We start from the raw sequence: 6,439 nt of genomic DNA, 5'->3' as shown, positions 1-6,439 counted from the left end.
CTACTTAGTTACAATTGTGACACTATTGGCATGATCAACTACTGGGCATCAACTGCATGAGGAGAAGGAGGTCCATTCAGCTGGCAACTGGAGCATGGGTGAAAGATGTTTCTGGCAGGTTATGAAGGAGGGGGACAGGCCAAAAGAGGCTACTTAGGGGCTGTACAGATCAGCCAAAAGGGATGGTGTTGGGGTGGAGTGGGGTGTGGTGACTGCATGCTGCCTGCCCCAGCTACATCCCTGAAACAGTGTCACACCACCCGCCCAACCAGATGGTGGGTGGTGTCATGATGTTTCTTCATTGCAGCATTTAGACACGCTGCACAAAGCAAACAGGAAGAGCTGCATGATGGCGGCAAGGGTGCCCTTTTTCCAGGCCAAAAAGAAAGGGCATTTTGCCGCTTCTTTTTGGTCCAGAAAAACACTGGATTGGAGCTGCAGCATGCAGTTGCCACGTCCTTGATCTGGCACTTAAAGGGGCAGCGGCAGACTGATCCTTCAGGGCAGTCTGTGTCACCCCTTAGTTAAGGGGGACTGTTGTATCCACCACAGATTCTGTCAGATGGAGGCTGTGGCATGTAGTTACCATGGGTCTGATCCAGTGCTGAAAGGGGCGATGGGACACCGCTCTATTGGGGCCGTCTGTTTTGCCCCAGGTAGCTGATGTAAAATCCTGCCCAGTGTTTAGTTTGAGTGCCTCCGTAGGTCTTGCAGATTAATCTGAGTATCCCATGGCCTGTCAGAAGACTTTGAGGCCATTGGAAGAATTCATTACTGGTAGTGATGGCCTCAAAAGAAGGCATAACAGATGGATGAAAAATGTTTTACCTCAAATGTCCCACAAATTCCTTGTGACTTAAGACAAAACTATAAGAACATAAGAAGACCCCCGTTGGATCAGATCAAAGATCTGTCTAATCCAGCATTCTGTTCACACAGCAGCCAAAGAAGGGCCTATAAAAAAACCCACAGGAAGGACATGAGTGTAACAGCACTGTCCACTTGTATTCCTCATAGTGACTAATATACAAAGGCATATTGCCACTTCTGCTGGATGGAATACATATTAATTATAGGTGGCAGCCAGAGAGATCCCCATCTTTCATATAATTGCCCAGTATCCTCAAGAAAAAGGGCAGGTGGGCAGGCAGGCAAGCACTGAGGGTGGACTTTATTATTCACTGCTGTGTATCATCTTTGTTTCTTTCATCCATTACCAAAATTGCTTCTGGGAGGTTCAGTGGGTCTCTGGCAAAGCAGTGAGCACCAAGGCGAGGCAACATCCATGGCTGGCTCCCCCAAGAGGTTTCCGAGAAGGTGGTCAAGGTGCCACTACCACCCAAGGGCACATTAAGGATATTTTTTAATAAACAAGTATGGAGTTTATCACACGGAGGGCAAATTGGTAACACCCCATGCAGAAATGGGATTTAAAAACCCGGGTGTTGCTTGTCGGATGCATTGGCATCAAAGAGAAATATCATGAAAATAATCCAAATGGAAATCTCCTTTGTACCTTCGGAATTTAGTGAAAGTAAAAAGGACCTGGTTTTGATCACTTTGCCTTCAGGTTATTTTCACATCATTTCTCTTTCACACAAATGTCATCTGAAAAACATCCCGCAAATGCAGGTTTTTTCAATTTTCTGTTTGAGTTAATCCTAAACGTCATCTGAAAAACAACCTGCAAATGCAGGTTGTTTCCAGTTTAAATTTAGTTTCTCACATCAGATTTGTCCTGTGTGATAAACTCATATGAAACCATCTTCTTCCACTGTCATGGCTGAAATACCTATTCTGCTAAGGAAGTAGGGAAATTGGAAGAGCTGCTGCCTGGAGAATCATATTGTCGGATTTTCAGTTTCCAGTTCCAGGGATCCAGAATGCCTTCCCTCCTCCCAACAAGGACATCCGTTTGCCCATCTCTCTCCCTAAATATGGTTAACCTGGGGCCATGAAGGTACTGAATTTTTTCCTCCACTGGATTCATCCACTGGAGCGATCCTCAGCAGGCAAGAATAATATTCCATTGGATGGAGCCATGCAATTTCTGTGGAATCATAATGTTGTAACTGTGTTGTGTGAAAGGGCTCCAGATGAAGGGATTAAACACCTTAACTATGCTCATCTACAGGTTCTTATCTAGGAATGGCTGCCTCTGAATTAAAAAACAATTAACAGATGGAGAGCCCTATGGTTTCTGAAGTAACATAAAATTTCACCTAAATGGAGGACAAATGTTATTCTCTCTGAACTTCTGATACTCCAAGAGAAGCACAACCAATTGTATTTGTAAGCACAAAAATGAACAAACAAAAGAGAAAGAAACAATTTCCAAAGTTCTGATTTTTATTAATTTTGCATTATGGTTGTTATGTCTATTTGCCAAGTTTAGTTTGGCAAGTTTTAAAATTATAAGTTTCATTTGATTCCTATGGATCTCCCAAACAGCCTAACAGGTGGCCCCTGCCGGATGCCCAGAGGAAGGCGAAAAACCTCCAGGGTCTCAGGCCAATCTGCCCTGGAGGAAAATTCCTTCCCGGCCCCAAAAGTGGCGACCAGTGCTACCCTGGGCATGTCAACAAGAGCCTTCCTTCTGCAAGCAAAGGGTGAAGCTCCCTCCTTCCATCTCTCCATGTAGAAGACATGCTGGCATCTTCCAGGGTCCATCCTCATCATCAAGGAAAAGCCATCCTGTCTGGACAGTGTCGTGTTTCTTCTGGATTTTATTTTAAATTTAGTAAACAGTGCTGCTACTGTATCTAATGATATTTTAGGAAGCAGGATTTTAAAAAAATGGATCAGCAAATTCTTACTGGAGTATCATTTTGCAGTGAATAATATTCAACGTCTTGCTAGAACTAGACAAGTTTTCTTATTTGCATCTCTGAAGACCTTGTAGCATTTCTTCTTTCAAAAGTGGGATTAATATTTTAAAAAATTCCTTTGTATATCTTTTATTAATTTTCTTTCAGAGGCTTGTTGTTCTCTGCTAAGTTCAGGTTGGCAGGTTTTTACAACAGTAAGGATCACTGAGTTCTTTTATAAACTCAATCTAGAAAATGATGACATTGAAAAAGGCAAAGACTTCTCATAGCCTGGATCCATCAACCATCAGAATGGAGACTGCATTCAAGGAATCAGAAGAAGACTAGGACTGGCAAGGGCAGCTATGAAAGAACTAGACAAGATCATCAAATGCAAAGCTATAATACTGAACACTGAAATATGGCTCTTCCATACCATTGTATTTCCCATCGCCCTGTACGAATGTTGGAGATGGACAGTGAAGAGTGCTGATAGAAAGAAAATCAGCTAATTTGAGATGTTGTTCTAGAGAGGAGTGCTGAGGATACCATGGATGGTCAAGAAGACATAAATAGGGGAACATACCAAGTCTGAACCCTCCCTAGAAGGGCAAACAAAGGCTGTGGTATTTTCATCACATGATGAAAAGGCATGACTCACTAGAGAAGACAATAATGCTTGGAATCGTAGAGGATAGGAGAAAAACTGCTGGACCTGATTCTATTCCCCACCACCACTCCCCTCTCCTTTTGTGTCGTGTCTTCTTAGATTGTAAGCCTGAGGGCAGGGAACCGTCTAACTAAAAGATTGTATGTACAGCGCTCTGTAAATTTACAGCGCTTTATAAATAAAAGTTAATAATAATAATAATAATAATAAGAGATGGACCAGATACCAGATGGATAGACTCAGTTAAGGAAGCTACAGCTCAGAGCCTCAAAGAACTGCAGAGTGGTTGAGGATGAAGGGGCTTGGAGAGTGTTTCATCCATGGGGTTACCCTGAATCAATGTCATCTTGAAGGCAGTTAACAACAACAGTAACAAAATACATTAATTTTTCCTACATCCTAACAGGTGGACGCTGCTGGATGCCCAGAGGAAGGTGAAAAAACTCCAGGATCTTGGGCCAATCTGCCCTGGAGGAAAATTCCCGACCCCAAAAGTGGCGGTCAGTGCTACCCTGGGCATGTCTGCAAGGACCACAGACCACCAACCTGCCAGGTCTTGCTCAGGCCACACTTATTCCTTCTTACCTTAAGGCTCACAGAATAAGCCTTTTTCTGCATCCAGGGTTCATTTCTGGACATCATGGTTTCCTTGAAGTTAAATTCTGTTGAGGTGTTCTTCATCATTCTTAAACATTCTGCACTCACAGGTTTCATCCTTCTGCATCACTTACCTTCTGATAGTTTCTTTGAAGTTAACGTCTACTGAGATGTTTGTATGAACTAACTGGCTTTCTTGATGACCTCTCTTCATTTGTCTGCAGGAACCTGATATACAGCAATGATAACAATTTATTACACAGTGTTTATAGTGTATGAAAATAAAAGGGTGAGATTGAAAATGGCTTCCAGAAATTTTAGGATCAAAACTTTTGCTTCACCTTGTTGTGCATGTTGGGATGCTGCGCGCACATATCCTCAGCTTTCTTGGATACTGGAGCTTCAGTCCTAGTATTCAAGTCTGCAAGATGGAGGAGAAGAAGCATCAATGCACAGCTGTTGGTTTGCAGAAAAAATGGAGGAAGGGGGTTGGGACCAGAAGTGAAGTGGAGAATACTCACCTCGAGGACTGAGTCCACCTGGAAAGCTGTTGTCTTTTGGATTAAGGAAAACTCACGTTTCTGGGAGCTAAATTCCCTCCCTGGTCATGAAGCCAACCCAGCTGGTGCATCTGAAGGAACATAGTTTCAGCCGTTCATATTGACTGGCCATAAAGAGGGAAGGGTCTATGCGGCTTCACTTGATTGGAGTCCTCTCTTAAGTTATGTAGACCAGCAATCAAACTAGGTTTTGGAGCCAGTTTGGAAGAAGTGAGTCCAAAGGAAAGGAGTTGTGACGTGGAGATCACAATGGCATTAAGTAAGGAGGAAGACAGTTTGGAGGGAACTTGGAAATGTGCTTTTACTGGCACGCAGACCAGTCAAGACTAGGCTGATAGTTTCTGTTCTTAAGTCATTCTAATGCATTTTCTCTAATGAACTTTTCATAACTTTAGCAAAACTTTCCCAGTCATTCTCTCATAGGTTTGTGGAGTTCCATCTTTAACATATCAGTAACTATGAAACATTTTGTGCCCTAGAATATCTTTCCATGTCCTGTTAATACAGGAAAGAAGCGAACTCCTAAAAACTGAACCACCATCACCACCAAATGGCTTGAGCTCGTACAAAGTCACGTCTTGCAGTGTTTGGGAAAATGCATTGCTGTTGTCTGCTTGACCTTGCCATCTTCTTGCCATCTTCCCTGTTTGCTAGATGTGGCATAATGACAGATCATGCATGACTATTGCAAAAGATCGATCCAACCAAAGGGGCTTCAGGTCGGGGGAAGGAATACTCACTTGTGTTTTACTGGACTTTCCCTTCATATACCGTGATGCACAGAACACCCGGCTGACCAATCAGAAGGCAGCTGAGGTCCAGCCAATAGGATGTGGGCTGGCACTTTTGAACATTCCGTGTGTCTGTTGGTTTTGGCAGTTGTAATGTTGACAGTTGGAATTTGACAGCTGAGGGAACAGTAGAGTCCAAGAGAGGACTGGGTTCCATGAGTTCGTGAGGGAATAGTGAGATAGGGTTCTGTTGAGTCCAATGAGTGGACATAGTTTTGTGTGTTCCAGAGGGGAACTGAGGTTTAAGTCCAGTGTGAGGGGTTTATAACCTGATAGATCTTGTTAAGTCCAGAGAGGGACTATCTTTGGGAAGAGTCTGAAATTGAGGGACCTAGAGATAGCCCAACTCTAGGAAGGGGTTTTTGGGGTTATTAGGATCCTGAGGGATTTCATAGCCTGAGTGGCTGATTTTGGGTTACTATTGAGAGAGAGCGTAGTGAGATATTTGTAACTAATTTGCTAAATACAATAACAACTGTACATTAAAGATACTCAATATACTTCTGTTATTCAAATAAACTTTTATTATCATTTGAAAAACTGCTCGGCCTGAGTTTCACAACACAAACACGCGCTACTATATGTTAAAAGACAGGTATAGGAGTAGATTGTGGTGTGGAGTGCATCACTTAAATTGATGGCACAATAGGAAAACCTCGTTACAGATATTTTGTCTCATTGGATGGAGCAGAGCTCGAACCTTCCCTGTTTGTAGGCGATTACGTGGAGAAGGGCTGAACAGAAGAGATCCTGCCAAGGCTTCCCTTCCTGGCCCTGGTGCTCACAAATGGCTCAAACCTGACCAGAACTTATCCCTTCATTCCTCCAACAGCACAAAAAATGCACTACAGATGTGGTCCTTGTTCCAGATGAAAACTTAGGACGCCTGGGTTGAGGAGGAGGGTGTGGTTTCTTTTCCAGGCTGGCTATTTCTTCCTCAGCTACAACTTCGCTTAAGAATGTCTTTATCCTCTGTATTCTTCTAAAGATCTGACTGGATGCTGCAAAGCAAGG

General features: G+C 43.2%; 1 long non-coding RNA gene across 1 annotated transcript; it reads right to left on the bottom strand.

Moving 5' to 3' along the window:
- Nucleotides 1-2,357: 2,357 nt before the first annotated feature.
- LOC149305206 (uncharacterized) lies at nt 2,358-5,397 on the bottom strand. Its single transcript, XR_016271786.1, has 3 exons — nt 4,596-5,397; nt 4,416-4,495; nt 2,358-4,302 (listed from the first exon to the last, which is right to left on the bottom strand). It is a non-coding gene; the product is annotated as an uncharacterized LOC149305206 (long non-coding RNA).
- Nucleotides 5,398-6,439: the final 1,042 nt, after the last annotated feature.

The sequence above is a fragment of the Sceloporus occidentalis genome, unplaced genomic scaffold, assembly GCF_023333645.1.
Source record: "Sceloporus occidentalis isolate IW3139 unplaced genomic scaffold, rSceOcc1.0.p SCAF_12, whole genome shotgun sequence".
NCBI lineage: Eukaryota > Metazoa > Chordata > Lepidosauria > Squamata > Phrynosomatidae > Sceloporus > Sceloporus occidentalis.
Note: the sequence above shows the minus strand (reverse complement) of the source record. Positions and strands in the feature narration are given on the sequence as shown.